We start from the raw sequence: 17,616 nt of genomic DNA, 5'->3' as shown, positions 1-17,616 counted from the left end.
TCAATAACTTTTACTGTTTTCTGTAATATAATCATTTTCCATTTTGTAAACAATGGAGAGAACAACAATTATTTTTGTTTCTTAAATTATTAGATTATAAAAGGCAAGTTTAGGAGTACTGTTTCTGGAATAGTGATAGAGGGGGTCATTTGTAAATCAAAGGTCTTATTTCTCTGTTTAAAAAAATGGCAAAATACAGTATTATGAGGAAAGTCCCGACAGATTGGAGTGTTAGATGGCGGATCTGAAATTTGTTTCATAATAGAAGTTTGGTCAATGTGGAAATAAAGGCTTAAGTATATTTTTATATTAGAGGGCTTAAGTATATTTTTCTTGTGGATTGCACATTCTATGAGACTACATGAGTGTGTTGAGATCTCAGTCTTCGGAGTAAGTAAAGTGTAGAAATGGCCTCATTAAATCTACAAAAGGATACATTTTAAGGACCTCATTTCCTGCGAGCTTCTGATGCTACTCATTAGAGTTGAAAATCAAGCCACCCCATCATATCACTCCAGCACTATTGCATTTGCTAGTCATAGTGAAGATAAACCCAGAAAGATCTGCCCTGTTTCTGAAAGACTTTAATGGGCTTCTCTTGAAAATCAGTGCGTCAGAAGGGACATAGGAAAACAACAGAGGTGAGGCTGTCTTCCCCATCTGCTTACTAAATCCCTATTCATCCCTTAAAATCAGCAACTATCACCTGTGTGTGAGGTCTTCTCTGAGAAGAATTACCTTACAGGCAAGTACAGGAACTTCTCTCTGTGCCTCTTCAGTCCCCGTGCATCCTTTAACATGGCCTGTTTCTCACAGCATTATTGACATCTGGGTTATGTGTCCATCCTTCCACACCATTCAGTGGGCTTTTTTTAGATGAAGGACTATGTCTGTACATTGGTGTAGGTTCTTTTCCAGTGAATTTAGATTTAGCCTCCATTCTGCGAGGTGGTCCCTCCTTCCTTCCTTGGAGTATCATATAAGTGTGATATGAGAGTGTGGTCGGGGGCAGTTATATGTAGCTAATTCATTATGATGAAGTCAAGTCTTATCTTCTCAATGTTATTTTCTGTCTGAGCTAGAATCCACTGAGATCTCTGAGGGCCCATTGAGTCTTTGGTTTCCTGTCCAGGTAGATCTCTGATGTGTTTTCCTTGTCCTGGCATCAAGACCCCTTAGACTGAGCCCTTCAGACTTCTTTGTCAGATGTGCCCTCCTCTGGGCTCCTCTGAGTCATGCTGAGGCACGGGGACTCTCTGAGGCCACCTTAGGTCCTTAGTCCTAGACATCTCCTGAAGACATTTTCCTGCTCTCACATCTGGGTACATTTGCCCTCAGACCCATGCTTCGCCTTTCTCTCTCACTGCTACAGAGTGGCTGACACGTGTATGTCAGCGAGATTCCAGTTGGATTTGGTGCTTGTGAGGCATTTGTGAACAACTGGAGGCACTGAAGAAGGAGGAGGCCAGGATTTCCTTCCACCTTCCTTTGAATCATCATCAGCAGCTGCATTTCCTTCATGCCAGCTATGGCTCCAGCTTCTCTGGGTGACCTTGGCCCCTGGACTCCAATAACACCATCTTTTTCACGGTCCTTCCAGCATAGGGTTAGTAGTGCCTTCTTGTTACTGCTAATCTCCTGATTGTGTCATTACACCTTTGGCTTCTCAGTTGCTTTACCACCTACGTAGCTAATTCCCTGTCACAATTAAGTTTCCTCAGTTTTAAAGAGAGTTGTTTCTGTTTTCCCCATTAGATCTTAGCTGAGACAATAGGAGCACAGGAAAACTCTGATGCCTTGCTTTACACAACCTTGTCAGGGAAAGATGGGATTGGTGCCTATTTACTCAGATCCCCAAACCTATCAGGAGGTTCCAACTTTCTCTCCAGCTAAATAGGGTCCCAGGAGGGCCAGAACAGTGTCCTGGAGGAGGGACTCCCAGCATCTCCTTCTTTTGCTTCCCTCGGACTCTCCTGTCCCTTCTATTTTTCCTCTCTTTCTTCCTTTCCTCTCCCTTTCTCTCCTCCTCCCATCTCTTCTTCTTCCCCCTCTGTTCCCCTCCCCACCTCTCTTCTTTGCTCCTCTTCTTTTCCCTTGGCTCAGACTCTAACCTAGGAGTGGAAAAAATGTTCCAACCGATTACATGGTTTTTAAAAATGTTATGTACCAAGCCTTTCAGAGTTTAGGATTTGAAGCTTAAAGAAGCTTCAAAGCTTAAAGAAGCGTAAAGAAGCTTAAAGAAGCTTCAAAGCTTAAAGAGAAAGGATTTTTTTCTCCTGTCTTCTTTTGTAACAACACTTCCCTGACACATGCAAGTAAAATGCCCAGCTGCTGTCTGAAGCGTCACAGGGTACAAGAAGTAGAGGATCACTGCACATTATAAAATACATCAAAATATAATTCCACCACAGCATTGATCATAAGCCCGCAGTGTCTGGTGAACATTTGTTGAATAAAGGCAGTGAGGTTTAAATGCTCTATCTTAGTTTTTAGGTTTTGGGTAAAACGGTTTTTATTTTTAAAGAACATATATTAAAATTGTATTACTGAGAACAAGTTAAAAACAGAAATATAGCCTCAATTCCATTCACTGTTTTAATTTTCTTATAAAGAACACATAATATGAAAGAAGAGTCGTAAATAGATATCTATGGGGAAGAGTGCTAGTTAGTTGTTTTCTGCTACTAAAAGCCTGAAAAATAAGTCTTCTGAAGGTGGTTGTTTTCTTCCTCCAAATCACTTAAACTCTGATCTAAAAGGCAAATGATTAACAATACAGTGCTACAACAGCTGTGGAAGCTAACCTCAAACAGTCAAATTTAAATGAGTCACCCAGATGTCAACTTGAGCAGCTGAACACCAACCCTGGATTATATGTCTGATGAAGTGCAAATTTGACTACAGACTTAACATTCAGGATTTAAATTCTGGAATTTTACAGATATTCACCAGAGATCAATTGAGAGCAGTTGTACCTTTTGAAAAAAACAAGTTTCCTCTGTTTTCTAATAATTATGCTCACTCTCAATTCTTTTTAATAGTGAATTTTCAGTTAGAATCACAATACTCATTTAGTTAACAAATATTTATTTTGATTACCTGTGCTCAGTGCTGGGGACACTGGAATGAGCAAAATAGACATGGCCCCTCTTTTTAGCACTTACATTCTAGTGGAAGACAAGCATGGGGCAAGTGGTTACAAAGTGTGACGGGTGTGGGAAACAAAGAGAAGGGAGACTTAACCTGACTCAGAGAGTCAGGGAAGTCCTGACCTTTTCCAAGAGAAGGAGAATGGGTATGGGTTGAACCAAAGAAACAGCCTGAACAGACACAGAGGTTTAAAAGTATGGTGGCATCAAAGAAATCTGCATGTTTGGGTATGGCTGAATTGTGAGGACGGTGGTGAGCGAGAATGTCTGAGAGGTAGGCAGGGGTCAGGTCATGGGGGCCCAGGCTCCACACTGAGGAATTTGTTCTCTGATTTTTTGGCAATGAAAGAACATTCAGTACTGTCCATTAGACGTGGTCAGATTGACATTTTAAAAAGATCACTCTCTCTGCTGGATAGAAATGGGCATAATAGATGAAAGAGTGACCTATTGTAAAGCAGAAATCCAGGTGAAAAGTTATGAGGATCTACATTAGGGCTAGAGCCAGGGAGACGGCTAGAATAAAGCCAGCAGATTTGAGAGACTTTTAGGAGGAAAAATCAACAGGAGGTAGAGATAGGCTGATTATGGGGGTAAAGAAAGAGGGAATTAAGGATGATGCCAGATTTTGGGTGTAAGAATCTGTGTAAATGGTGGTGTCCCTTCCACAGTGGGAGGAGCAGATTTGCTGCAGGTTGGAAAAATGGCCGTGCTTAATTTGAGTTACCTGCAAGACAGCTTTATATATATATAGACAGAGAGAGCTCAGGAAATAAGCAGGGAAATCATTGAAATTCACTCCTCAGAGGACAAAAGATTTTCAGGTCTGCTGAAGGTGAAGGGGCATGGCATTCTGAAAATCTTGGAAACTCATAAAGCAGTTATTTAGCAAAGGCAAAATTACAGATATTTAGAAATCTAGAAAGATGTTTAATTGAGAGAGTTAATTTAAGTGGGTGAAGCAAAGAGGAGAACACAGTTATTTCAAACTGAATGCACTTAGAGTAATTTTATTGTCCGCAGTCATTTCTTTGTAGAAAATACTGACTAATGTATCATCCATGCACAAATATTTTTAATAAGTTGTCTAATAAGCACATTTTAGGGAAAGATGAAATACATCAATTTTCCTCTCCTACTACAAAGAGGATAAGGTTTATGAATGAGGAAAATAGATTGTTAATGTGATGGTATCTTGCAGTATCTTTGAAAGTCTTTAATCTTCTATAGTTTTTCTTAATGTCTAATTAAATGGGATGTCAATCATTCCCTTCCTACCCCAGAGGATTGTTTGAAGATGAGGTTATATCTCCATTTATGTGGAAAAATGTTTTCCACCAGTTAGGAGAATTATCATTTACTGAAGACCACAGGATCCACAATTAGGGCAGTTCAATCTGTTGCTTACGTTGCCTTAGTCACCGCCATATTTGTTGTTTAAAGGAAAAATGAGTCAGAGCAATGTTCCAGACGGTGTGCTTAGACAGTGGTTTAAGACGACTTTCATTTGCCTGACTTTCAAAATCTTTCACTATGAGTACTAGATCTTGAATGCCTATTATGTAGGAAATCTCCTGGAGTTCCCTCATTAGAATGTGAGATCCATGAAGACTGAGACTGTTTTGTTCACTGCTCTTTTCCCAAGAACACTGCTGGATAATAGACACTTGATAAATATATGTTGAATTCAAAAAACATGCTGAGCTCTAGGGTTACCAAATGTGAATAAGACCTGTTCTCTGCAGCCCAGTTTGGAAGAGTATGAGTAATTTAAATACGGTGCAGCAGGTGAGGTGATAGAGGAAGCAGAGGAAAGGATAACTTGACTCAGCCTGCCTGACACAGAAGCATGCAAATGTGTGTTTGTTTGAGAAGCTTTATGTAGCTTAGTACTACTAGAATATGCTATGAAAGGAGATGTCACTGAGGGAATTTCATGCTATGCCAGGAGCTTGGGCTTGAACGCGTGGATGATGTACTTAGTAGGGGAATGACAGTCATGGTCAGCCTCCCATTTTAGATTATTTGGGTTGTTCTCTGGAAGATAGATGGAGGGGAGGAAGACTGGAGGCAAGGAGACCGGGGGGAGGCATTTTAGTAGTTAAAGAAAAAGATGAGGATTTCTTGAACTGGGTCAGATGCCAGAACTAGCACGAAAAGAACATATTCAAGAATATTTAGGAGGTAAAACAGAAATAATTAGGTGATTGATTCATTGTGGAAGAGGAGGACTGGTGGTGGGGATGTAAGAATAAAATCAATTCCAAAAATATGACCTTGGGTGGATGGAGGTCCTACCTCAAAAAAGGTGGATAGTGTAAGAAAGGTAACAGGTTCTGAGGGAAAGTTGATTTCAGTTTTATCAGATTGAGTTAGAGTGTGTGGAATATACATGCCAAAGATTTGGGAGAAATCCTGAAGGGAGATTCAGATAGATATAGGAGTCATTAGCACAGAGGTATGAATGTGGACAAGATCCTGAGAGAGTGAGGAGAAAAGTACACCCAGGAAGAACACAACAGAATACCGATATTTAAGGACTGGGAAGAAGACGAATCTATGGCTGCTAAAGAAAAAAGGTGAAAATCCTGTAAGAGAACAGGTGAATATAGGCATTTGTAGGGTGGTGAGGGAATAACCAACAGTGTCTAATAGAACAGAGAAATTAAATCAGGGAGAGACCAAAATTTGAAAGAACATTTACCATGAATTAAACAGATCCCTGCTTACTTCTCTAATATCATCTCATGTCCCTGTTTCCTTCATTCCCTCCCCTCCAGCTCTAATGCCTTCTTTTAGCAACTCACACAAGCCAAATTCTTTCCTCCCTCAGGACCTTTATACAAGCTGTACCTTCTGCCTGGGATTCTTGAACTTCCATTCTTCATGTGCCCAGGTTGGCAGATGCTGAGCAAGTAATCACTGATGATCACGACAATAGCTAAAGCATCTTGACATAAGCTAATAGTGCCTTTTAAGATATTTTGGACATAATTTTATCTATAATAAACATTTGTCATACTATTCATAATTATCAGAAAATCACGCTCCTCAGTCTAGATCATTTCAAGACAGTATTAACAAGTTTTATTTTATTGATGTATTCTTTCTTTAAGAAAACCTAAGTCACATTAATGTCTTTAGATGTTTTTCTAAAAAAGTAAGTGTTCTTTAGTTCCTAATGTACTGGAGTCTCCCTGGGAAGATTACAGCATGTTTCCCTAGAAGGGTGTTATCTATTTTGATGGCCTCAGAGTAATAGTGGCTCTTGAATTATTGAATAATCTTACAGATTATTTTCAAACTGAATTGCAAAACAATAATAATCCTAATTGGATATTGGCATGTGGTTTCCATGTTAATTAATTGTATATGTTATAAGGTCATCTAGTTTCAGATATTGCTCACCAAAAAAAAAAAAAAAAAACCTCTCTATAACTAAATAATATACTAGAACAGAAAGAAGCCAACGTGAGAACTTCAACAGTCGTTGGTATAGTCTGACTATCTCTTACATTTGTCCTTCCCTGCTTTCCTTCCCTGCTGTCATTGCCATCGTCGAAGCACTATTTCTTCTTGCCTTAAATATCACTGTTCTCAAATCTGTTCTCTTCTCTGTGGCAGTGTGATCTTCCAGCATGCAAATCTGAGCCTATCACTTCCTTGCTTAGATTTCTTCAGGGACTCCATTCCGATTACAGCATGAAGCCTAAGTCATCTAGTGTAGAGGACCAAGCTCTTCCCCTGGCGGCCCCTGCTTACTTTGACAGCCTCACTTCCAGCTGGTTCCCACCTTTCATCTTCAGCTCCAGAGACACAGAACTAACTGGCTCTCCTATAGCTTCTCCAGCATGTCATGCTCTCCTTGCCTTCCCATCTCTGCAAGTTATTCCCTCTCTCTGAAACACCTTCTCCCCTTATCCCTCAAGTTTCAGCTGTGTGAAGTTCTCCTGAAATTCCCGGGCAGGCTTAGGATTTCCCTGTCTTATATTTCCACTCTATAATTTCTCCTAAACCAATCAGCTCATTATATTTTAATATTCGTTCCATGCTTGTCTCTCTGCAGCTCTGCAAGCTTCTTGAGGGCAGAGGCTGGATTATCCTGTTTTGTGATGCTGAACATAGTGCCTAGTATGTAAGAGGTGCATAAAATATTTGATCAGTGAATCAGGAAGTGAAGGAATGGATCTGGTACCATTTCCTTCCTCTCCACCAAACACTTTAGGCTTCTTCAAATTCCACATTTTTAAAGCTATGCTCTGAGCTGGAGTGGGAGTGCTTACAGCTGCATGTCTTAATCTGATGATACACTTTCAAGAGACCACCCATCTGCATGGAACACACACAGAAATAAAGCCTGAGGTTCAGTGAAGCAAAACGTCTAAAGCAGGAAACATATGAAATCACTTGGGATTCAAGAAATAGAAAGAATGGGAGTTAAAAGGAAGCGGGGTAACTCACAGACAAATGGATTTGCACATAACAAATCTTCCCCGTTATACTTTTTCATATGAAGCTAGACCTGTCTTTAGTCTTTTTCAGGCCATTCTCCCCAGCCAGTGGTCTCATTTGAATCTGCTGGTCCCATCACTAGCAATAATGATTTTTCTCACAGAGGTTAAAGTCAGTGATCTCCTGTTTCTAACAAAATGCATACTAAAAAAATTGCAAAAAGAAATGACCAATTTAAGCTGTCACTTCCCTCAAGGAGACTCTTTGGTGGCCTGACCCTCCTTTCAACCTCCATCAGGTAGGAGGAAAACAGTCTCAAGGGGAGTTCCTCTATTTTCAGGTAACAGACATGCTGATTCTTCCTTCTCTCCATAAACAAATAAAGGATCTATTTCTGTGCATTCAGCAAAGCCTGCTTTTCTTTAGATTTGTATGTTAGTAAATTAGGTCACAGAGGTTGATACATTTTTAAAAGAAATATGATTACAAAATTCATACTAGCATTCAAGTAAGTAGAAATAAACAAAAATAATTGAGAAGAAAATGTAATTTATTTTTTAAAATTGTAATTGCTAACCAGAGTATAAAAGGGAAAATCACTTGTGAGGTTAAGATACATTTTCAAGGACATTGTACAAGATAGTGTTATCAGTGATTTTAAAAAGAGGAGGTGTTAGTTGAGAAAACACATATTTCCAAGTAGAAGTTTTGTACTTTATTCGTAAAAGAATGTTGTAGGCAGCACTAAACAGAGCAAATCTTTCAGAAAGAAACATATGAAATATAAACACTGATTCACATAATTACAATGGGAAATAGATCCCATCTAAGAATTCTGGGAGTATGCCAGCAAGATAAGAGACGATTGGTTACACAAAACAGACAATTTTATGGCGTACTCATTTATTCACGAATATTTCTTCATTGTCAACTGTGTGTAAAACAGTATGCTAGGTTCCGGAAGTACTAAATTTATTGCCGTAGTGCTGATTGCAAGATACAGTATAGTGTCAAAACAACCAAAGTAACAACACTACATGGTCAGAAGTTATTAAAAGTGGGAGTTCAGAGTGTGGGTTCACATTCTGGCTGGAGCCACCACTGTGAGACCTTGGGCAAGTCACTTAACCTCTCTGTGCCTCCATTTCCCTCTCTTTAGAACAGTGATTATAGTGTCACTTTCTTCATAGTGTTGTGAGGATTACATAAGATAATGAATGTAAACTGCTTAACATAGTGCCTGACACATGTTTATAGATTTGGGACATGAATCCCTTACCAGATATATCATTGGTGAATATTGTCTCCCATTAAGTAGGATGTCTTTACGTTTTATTGATGGTTTCCTTTGCTGTGCAAAAACTTCTTAGTTTGATGTAGTCCCATTTGTTTACATTATTCTTTTGTTTCCCTTGCCCAAGGAGGTATATCAGTAAAAATATCACTAAGGGTAATGTCTGCGAGTTTACTGCCTATGTTTAATTCTAAATGTTTTATGGTTTCGAATCTTAGATTTAAGTCTTTAATCCATTTGAGTTTATTCTTGTATATGGCATAAGCAGGTGGTCCAGTTTCATATTCTTGCATGTATCTGTCCAGTTTTCCCAGCACCAGTTATTGAATAGACTGTCTTTACCCCACTGTATATTCTTGCTTCCTTTGTCATAGATTAAATGACCATATAGGTGTGGGTTAATTTCTGGGCTCTTTATTCTGTTCCATTGATGTATGTGTCTGTTTTTATGTTAATACTAGGCTGTTTTGATTACTATGGCCTTGTAGTATAATTTAATGTCAGGTAGTATGATACTTCCAGCTTTGTTTTTCTTTCTCAGGATTGCCATGGCTATTTGGGATTTTTTATGGTACCATATAAATTCTAGTATTATTTGTTCTAGTTCTATGAAAAATGCCATTGGTATTTTGATAGGGTTGCATTGAATTTATAGCTTGCTTTGGGTAGTATGGACATTTAAACTATAACTATATTAATGCTTCCTATCCATAAGCTTCCATTTATTTGTATCTTTTAAACTTTCTCTCCTCAATGTCTTACAATTTTCTGAGCACAGGTCTTTTAGTTCCTTGATTAAATTTCTTCCTAGGCATTTTTTTCTGATGCAATTGCAATTGCAGATGGGATTGTTTTCTTAATTTCTCTTTCTGATAGTTTGTTATTGGTACACCAAAATGCAACTGATTTCTGAATATTAATTTTGTATCCTACAATTTTACTAAATGTATTTATCACTTCTAATAGCTTTTTGGTGGAATCTTTAGGGTTCTCTATATAGAGTATCATATCATCTGCATATAATGATAATTTTACTTCCTCCTTTCCAATTTGGATGCCTTTTATTTCTTTTTCTTGTCTGATTGCCGAGGATAGGACTTCCAGTACTATGTTGAACAAAAGTGGTGAAAATGGACATCCTTGTCTTGTTCCTGATCTTAAGCAGAAGGATTTTAGCTTTTCCCCATTGAGTATGATGTTAGCTGTGGGTTTGTCATAGATGACCATTATTATATTGAGATATGTTTCCTTGATTTCCACTTTGCTGAGATATTTTATCATAAATAGATGCTGTATTTTGTTAAATGCTTTTTCTGCATCATTGATATGATCATATGATTTTTATTTTTCATTTTGTTTATGTGGTGTTTATCATATCAACTGATTTGTGGATACTGAACCAAACTTGCATCCCAGGAATAAATCCCACTTGATCATGGTGTGTGATCTTTTTAATGCATTGCTGAATTTGGTTTGCTAATATTTTGTTAAAGATTTTTGCATCTATGTTCCTCAGGGATATTGGCCTATAGTTTTGTATTTTTGTAATGTCTTCATCTGGTTTTGGAATCAGGGTAATGGTAGCCTTGTAGAATGAGCTTAGGAGCCTCCCCTTCTCTTGAATGTTTTGGCATAGTTTGAGAAAACTAAGTGTTAATTCTTTCTTGAATGCTTGGTAAAATTCACCTGTGAAGACATCTGGTTCAGGACTTTTGTTTGGGAACTTGATTATTGACTCAATTTCATTAGTAGTAACCAGTCAGTTCATATTTTATGTTTCTTCTTGATTCAGCCTTGGAAGATTGTATGCTTCTAAGAATTTATCCATTTCTTTCATATTATCTAATTTGTTGGGATATAATTGCTCATAGTCTTTTCTTATTTCTTTTATTTTTATTTCTGTGGTGTCTATTGTTATTTCTCCTCTTTTATTTCTGATTTCATTTATTTGGGTCCTCTTTCTTTTGTTTTCATGAATCTGGTTCAAGGTTTATCAATTTTGTTTATCATTTCAAAGAACCAGCTTTTGGTTTCACTGGTCTTCTGTTTGTTTGTTTGTTTTTAGCCTCTATTTTGTTTATTTCCGCTGTGATCTTCATTATTTCCTTCCGTGTACTCACTTTGGGCTTTGTTCACTGTTCTTTTTTCAGTTCCCTTAGGTGTAGAGTTAGATGTGTTTTTTTTTTTTAATTTTTCTTGTTTTTTTGAGTAGGTTTGCATTGCTATGAATGTCTCTCTTATCACTGTGTCTGATAGATTTGGGGTTGTTTTGTTTTCATTTTCATTTGTCTCAAGGTATCTTTTGATTTTTTTCTTTGATCTCATTGTTAACCCATTCATTGTTTAGTAGCATGTTATTTAGCCTGCATATGTTTGTGTGTTTTTCAAGTTTTTTTGTAATTGATTTCTAGTTTCATCCCATTATTGTCAAAGAAGATGCTTGATATGATTTCAGTTTTTTTAGATTAATTGAGCCTGTTTTGTGGCCTAGCATGTGGTCTATCTTGGAAAATATTCCATGTGCACTTAAAAAGAATGTATATTCTTCTACTTTGGTATGAAATGCTCTAAAAATATCAGTGAGATCTATCTAGTCTAGTTTGTTTTTTAAGGCATCTGTTTCTTTGTTGATTTTCTATCTGAAAGATCTGTCCATTGGTATCAGTAGGGTGTTAAAGTCCCCTACTATGATTGTGTTACTGTTGATCTCTCCCTTTATGTCATCAATATTTGTTTCATATATTTAGGTGCTCCTATGTTATGTGCATAGATATTTAATAGGGTTATGTCCTTTTGTTGGAATGATTTCTTTATCATTATGTAATGTCTTTTTTTGTCTCTTATTATAGTCTTCATTTTACAGTCTATTTTGTCCAATATAAGTATTGCTACCCAAGATTGTTTTTGTTTCCATTTGTGTGAAATACCTTTTTCCATCTCTTTACTTTTAGTCTATGTGTGCCTATTGATCTGAGGTGGGTCTCTTGTAGACAGCATATGCATGAGTCTTTTCTTATCCATTCAGCTACCCTATGTCTTTTGATTGGAGCATTTAATCCAGTTACATTTAAAATGATTATGGATAGGTACATAGGTATTGCCATTTTATTATTAATATTTTCCATCTTCTTTTACTTGTTTGTTTTCCCCTTTCTTCTTCTTAAAGGGGGAAACCCTTTAGTATTTAATGTTTAACATTTAACATCCCCCCTTTAACATTTCTAGTAATACAGGCTTTGTTGTTGTGAATTCCTTTAGCTTTTTCCTGTCTGAGAAGCTCTTTATCTCTCTTTCAATTTTAAGTAATAGCCTCACTGGGTAGAGTAGTCTTGGTTGTAGACCCTTGCTTTTTATCATTTTGAATATTTCCTGCCAGTTCCTTCTGGTCTACAAAATTTCTGTTGCGAAATCAGCTGAAAGTCTTATGGGATCTCTTTTATAAGTTACTAATTGCCGTTCTCTTGCTGCTTTTAGGATTTCTCTTTGTCTTTCACTTTTGCCATTCTAATTATGATGTATTTGGGTTCATCTTGATTTAGGCCTCTCTGTGCTTCCTGGACTTGTATGTCTATTTCCTTCGCCAGGTTAGGAAAGTTTTCAATCATTATATCTTCAAATATGTTCTCAATCTCTTGCTTTTTCTCTTCTCTTTCTGATACCCCTATGATGTAAGTGTTGTTATGCTAGATATCCCAGAGGTCTCTTAAACTATCCTCATTTTTTTGGATTCATTTTTCTTTTTGTTGTTCTGATTGGGTATTTTCTGCTATCTTATCTTCTAAATCACTGATTGGATCCTCTGCTTCATCTAGTCCACTGGTGATTCCTTCTAGTGCATTCTTTATTTCAGTTATTGTATTCTTCACTTCTGACTGGTTCTTTTTTATGGTTTCCTTGTCATTTTTAATGCTTCCTATCTCTTTGTTGAAGTTCTCACTAAATTCCTTGAGCAATCCGTATAACCATTGTTTTGAGCTCTGTCTCTGGTAGGTTGCTTGCCTCTATTTTGTTTAGTTCTTTTTCTGGAATTTTCTCTTGTTCTTTCATTGGGGATATATTTCTTTGTTTCTTCATTTTATCTGCCTCTCTATGATTGTTTCTGTGCATTAGGTAGATCTGCTATGTTGCCAAGTCTTGGCCAGTGGTCTTATGTATGTAGTAGGTGTGCTGAGGGGCCCAAGCACAGTCTCCCTCATCACCTACTCCCGGTGCTCCAGGAGTGTCTCTTGTGTGGGTTGTGTGTTCCCTCCTGTTATAGCTAAACCTTGATTGTTATTGGCAGGTCAGTAGGTAGGATTGGCCCTCAGGCTGATTGGCTGTGCGATTTGGCCACATCCACAGCTTGTGGGCTGCTTACCTAATAGAGTGGAATTCTCCCCCAACAAGCTCTGGTGCCTGTTGTAACCTCCATTTATGTGCCACTTGTAGGGCTAATTGGGCAGTGCTCTGCTGTGGTCTGAAGCCCACCTCCAAGTATGTTGATTATGGGGCCTCTTGGGAGGGGCTTTGGTGCAGGCCCAAGTCACCCACTGCCTATGACTGGCTGAGGACTACCTGGTAGGAGCTATAAAGCTATCTGCGGTTGTTCACTGCCTGTGCTAAAGTTGGAGGCATGTAGGAGAGGACACACTGCAAACTGAGGTCAGCTACCACCGTTACCAGTCCGGGGGTAGTTTTTCAAAAAGTCAGGACACCCTGAGACCTGATGCCACCTGCTGGCTCCCTTAAGATTCAGTTGCTGATAAAGCCTTGAGCAGTACACGAGTTGGATCAGACAGAATCTCAAGGAGTCACTGGGAAAAGTTGTGGTCACCAAGTTAATGTAGACTCTAGTTTGGTGCCAGTGCTGAACATGGAGCTACTTAGCAAAAGTCTCAGAGCACATTGAGACCAGTTACCATCCATCCTGGGTCCTGTGGACTGTGATAGTTTTCCAATAAGAGTGCAGTGTGGGTGGGGCTGGCTGATCCTGAGAAAGTGCCTCTGGTGTTGGGGGAGTTGGGTAAGGCGGGTTCCCAGTAGTCAGCAGGGTGGAACAGTGGAGCTCACCAGACCAATCAGATTCAGATTTGGCCTGTGGGGGTTGGCTCAACACAAGAAAGATGGCATCCGCCTGCCGGCTGCATGGGAGAAGGACCACACACAGGGAAAATGGCAACTGTCCTCCAGCCTGGCCCCACAGCCACACAACTCACTCTGTCCCCGGTATGCCTCTGACACCTCCACAGCCACAGCCCCTCTGCCAGAGACCAAGGTGAGTGCCTGGGGGTGAGAGAATCTGTATGCCAGCTGTTTAAGAGATCATCGAGGTTTCCTGCAGCCTTCCATCCCACCTGGATGATCAGAATCCCCACTGTTTTTCACAGCCAGATGTTGCGGGGGCTTCCCTCCCTGTTCTCAAAACTCTCACTACATGGAGTTTTGGGGCCAGCCCATTTTACATCCCAGTCTCGATGTGCCTTCTTTATACCCTTCGTTATAAAACTTCTGTTCACCTGATCTTCTGTTCAAAATCTCCCTGGTCACCTGCTCTGGGTGCTGTAGGTGTGTCCCCTGTGTGGATTATGTTTGCCCTCCTGTTATAGTTGAGCATTGAGTGCTGTTTGCATATCAATGGGAGGGATTGACTCTTGGACTGATTGGTGAGGACTGGCTGTGACTACAGTGGAGCTGTTGTGCAGGGGTAACCCTATGGAGCAGGATTTGCTTTGCCCAGTTTGCCCTTTGGGTGTGTCATCCATGGAGGTAGCCAAGTGGGGCTTTGGTTCAGTCTGAAGCTGGCCACCAGGCATGCCAGCCCAGGGTCTCTAGGGAGGGGCATCACCACAGGCCAAGTTCAGCTGTAGCTTATGCCACCTGGGCCAGCTGGCATGAGCCACAAAGCAATGCATAGATGGCCACCACCCATGCTGGGTTTGGAGGTGCCTGAGAGAGGGTAAGCTGAGGATTGAGGCCAGCTGCCACCAGTGCTGGGCTTAGGACTACTTAGCAAGAAGTACAGGACACACCAAGGCCAGATGCTGGTTGCTTGGGGTTTGTCGACCTTTGAGAGATTTTAAGAAAGTCTGAATCATAAGCTAAGACAGGCTATTTGCATGAAAAAGCCACTGGAATCAGCTTGAGTTGTCCCACAAGTTGGGTGCAGTGAGATCTCAGGGAATCACCAGGGCAGGATGAACAGTGTCACCATGTTGATGGAAACTCAGATATGGTGCCCACCTGCATCTGCAAGGTGCAGAGGGGAGGGCTCAACAAAGGAACAATGGCTTCTGCTAGCACTTCTGTCTGCAAGAAAGCTGTCCCTCTAGGCCTCACCCTGAAGCCAGACAATTTAGTTTCTCCCCTATGTCCCTGGCGAGAGAGAAAGAGAGAGAGAGAGAGAGAGAGAGAGAGAGAGAACAACCATCACTGAGAACTGCCTGAAGTCTAGATGAACAGAAGTACTGTAACTAAGGACATACAGAAGAAGCCACCTCAAGACTGGTAGGAGGGGCAGAGACGTGGAATGAGCTAATCCCACACCTACATGTTGCAGTTAAAAATCAGGAGCGATATCCTGGCTGCGAAGTTCCTGCCTTAGGAGAGAAAGGTCCCAGTCCCACACCAGGATATCCATCCCAGGGTTCTAGTGCTGGGGAGAGAAGCTCCCCAAATTCTGGCTGTGAAAACCAGTGGAAAATGTGGCTGTGTGACCCAAGGGGCAGCTGGAATTATATATATTATTGTATATATTAATATATATTATATTATATATATAATACAAATATATATTATATATTATATGTATTATATATAATAATATGTATATTATATATAACATATATATGTTATTAAAGTTTATTGGGGTAACAATTGTTAGTAAAGTTACACAAGTTTCAGGTGTACAATTCTGTATTACATCATCTATATTTCACATTGTGTTTTCACCACCCAGAGTCAGTTCTCCTTCCATCACCATATATTTGATTCCTTTTACTTTCATCTACCACCCCTTCCCCCCTTACCCTCTGTTAACCACTGAACTATTGTCTGTGGCTATGAGTTTTTGTTTCTTCATTTGTCTTGTTCTTTTGTTGTTTTCAGTTGTATATACCACATATCAGTGAAATCATATGATTCTCTACTTTTTCTGTCTGACTTATTTAGCTTAGCATTATAATTTCAAGATCCATCCATGTTGCTGCAAATGGCACTATTTCATCTTTCTTATAGCAGAATAGTATTCCATTGTGTATATATCCCACATCTTCTTTATCCAATCATCTATCGAAGGACACTTTAGTTGTTTCCATGTCTTGGCCACTGTAAATAAAGCTTCAATGACAATCGGAGCACATATATCTTTATGGATAAATATTTTCAGATTTTTTGGGTAGATACCCAGGAGAGGGATTTCTGGGTCATATGGTAATTCTATTCTTAATTTTTTGAGGAACCTCCACACTGCTTTCCATAGCGGCTGCAACAATATGCGTTCCCACCAACAGTGTATGAGGGTTCCTTTTTTCCTCCACAGCCTCTCCAACACTGGTTACTATTTGTCTTGTTGATGATAGCCGTTCTAACTTGTGTGAGGTGATATCTCATTGTGGTTTTTATTTGCATTTCTCTGATGATTAGTGATGAGCATTTTTTTCATCTGTCTATTGGCCATTTGTATGTCCTCTTTGGAGACATGTCTATTCAGATCTTCTGCCCAGTTTTTAATTGGATTGTTTGTTTTTTTGTCATTGAGTTGTATGAGTTCCTTATATATTTTGGATATTAGCCCCTTATCAGAGGAGTTGTTTGCAAAAATCTTCTCCCATTCGGTTGGTTGCCTCTTTATTTTGTCGATGGTTTCTTTTGCTGTGCAGAAGCTTTTTAGTTAAATGTAGTCCCATTCATGTATTTTAGCTTTTACTTCCCTTGCCTTTGGAGTCAAATTCATAAAATGCTCTTTGAACCCTTCAAGGTCCATAAGTTTAGTACCTATGTTTTTTTCTATGCAGTTTATTGTTTCAGGTCTTATGTCTAAGTATCTGATCCATTTTGAGTTAATTTTGGTATATGGCGACAGATAGCAATCTAGTTTCATTCTTTTGCATGTAGTTTTCCATTTCACCCAGCACCATTTATTGAAGAGGCTGTCTTTTTCTCATTGTATGCTTTTGGCTTCTTTGTCAAAAATTATCTATCCATATTTATGTGGACTTATTTCTGGGTTCTCAATTTTATTCCATCGGTCTGTGGGTCTGTTTTTCTGCCAATACCATACTGTTTTGATTATTGTTGCCCTGTAGTACAAGCTGAAGTTTGGGAGTGTGATATCTCCAGCATTCTTCTTTTTTCTTAGGATTGCTTTGGCTTTTTGGGGTCTTTTGTGGTTCCATATAAATCTGATGATTTTTTTGTTCTATTTCTTTAAAAAATGCCATTGGGATTTTGATGGGGATTGTGTCAAACCTGTATATTGATGTGGTTAATATGGCCGTTTTAGTTGATTCTTCCAATCCACGAACATGGAATGTCATTCCATTTCTTTGTGTTCTTCAGTTTCTTTTAAAAATGCCTTAGTTTTCAATGTATAGGTCTTTCACATCATTGGTTAAGTTTATTCTGAGGTATTTTATTCTTTTTGCTGCAATTGCAAAAGGATTTTTTTTTAATTTCTTTTTCTGAGATTTCATTGTTAGTATATAGGAATGCAATGGACTTTTGTACGTTGATTTTGTAGCCAGC

General features: G+C 39.0%; 1 protein-coding gene across 1 annotated transcript in view; it reads left to right on the top strand.

The window, feature by feature from the left end:
• FBXL13 (F-box and leucine rich repeat protein 13) overlaps positions 1-17,616 on the top strand; it is a 221,294-nt gene that overhangs the window by 170,146 nt on the left and 33,532 nt on the right. The gene's annotated exons all lie outside the window — the stretch shown is intronic.

The sequence above is a fragment of the Rhinolophus ferrumequinum genome, chromosome 20, assembly GCF_004115265.2.
Source record: "Rhinolophus ferrumequinum isolate MPI-CBG mRhiFer1 chromosome 20, mRhiFer1_v1.p, whole genome shotgun sequence".
Classification (NCBI taxonomy): domain Eukaryota; kingdom Metazoa; phylum Chordata; class Mammalia; order Chiroptera; family Rhinolophidae; genus Rhinolophus; species Rhinolophus ferrumequinum.
The sequence above is the reverse complement of the archived record's forward strand: the minus strand, read 5'-3'. Positions and strand labels throughout refer to the sequence as shown.